The sequence below is a fragment of the Etheostoma spectabile genome, chromosome 16, assembly GCF_008692095.1.
Source record: "Etheostoma spectabile isolate EspeVRDwgs_2016 chromosome 16, UIUC_Espe_1.0, whole genome shotgun sequence".
In the NCBI taxonomy this organism is placed as follows: Eukaryota; Metazoa; Chordata; class Actinopteri; order Perciformes; family Percidae; genus Etheostoma; species Etheostoma spectabile.
Genome location: NC_045748.1, coordinates 12,810,896 through 12,811,996, shown reverse-complemented (window position 1 = coordinate 12,811,996; position 1,101 = coordinate 12,810,896).

The following is a 1,101-nucleotide window of genomic DNA, read 5'->3' as shown; positions in this document are numbered from 1 at the left end:
CAACTGGAACGGGAATCGAAAAGGAAGCAAATCCACATCAATCTTGCTTGTAACTGAGAAATCAATGCTAAATTGCCTTTGTAGAGATGTCACTGTACTGATGTTCTAGACACATCTTTTTTGTTTTTTAAATCACTCTACAGAACTCTTGATCACATCTAATGTCTAAAACCAATCTTGACTTTATAAATGCACTCGTTTTTTTATGAATGTTTGTACATTGACTGTGAATAAAATGTTATTAAAAGTTTTCTCTATAGTCTGGTGTTTATTTGAAAAAAAAGTATTTGCTGTAATAAAATTCAACAAGTCATAGAATATTATGTCATTAAAATGTAAAGGTACAGTATAGCATGCTTAATATAACCTTTTTGACATGCTATACGTTTGACTTTTGTAGCATTCTATACCATAATTATTTTGCAACATACTATGACTTTTTTCGACATGCTATAATATACTTTTTTTTTACTCTTTTCAACATACTATACTATGACTTTTGTTGACATATACTATGACTTTTTTTTTTTACATACTATATATAATAATAATATATACTAATACATTTTATTTAAGACGCCTTTCTTGCACTCAAGGATGCCGCACGGGAATTCATAAATTAAGAACAGCAAAACAAATACTATACACAAAACAAAACCAATATTATACAATAGCAAAACAAATACTATACAACAGCAAAACAAACAAATAGTTTACAGCAAAGCACAGAAAAGGCAGAGCAATAGACATTAGGTGGAATAGGCAGTTTTAAACATGTGTTTTTAGTTGAGATTTGAAAGGGGGGGGGATGAATCAATCTTTCTGAGTTGGGGGGGTAGTGACTTCCAGAGACGGGAGGCAGAGCGGTGAAGGCTCTGCCCCCATGGTGGTGAGACGGGCGGGGGGGACAGAGAGGTTTATGGAGGAAGAGATCTGAGGGAGCGGAAGGGAGTGGACGCTGGAGGAGATCAGACAAAAATGGGGGGGCGAGGTTGTGGATGGCCTTGAATGCTAATAGAAGGATTTTGAATTTGATACGGAATTGGACCAGGAGCCAGTGGAGCTGCTGAAGGACAAGAGTGATGTGGTGGATGGAGGGGG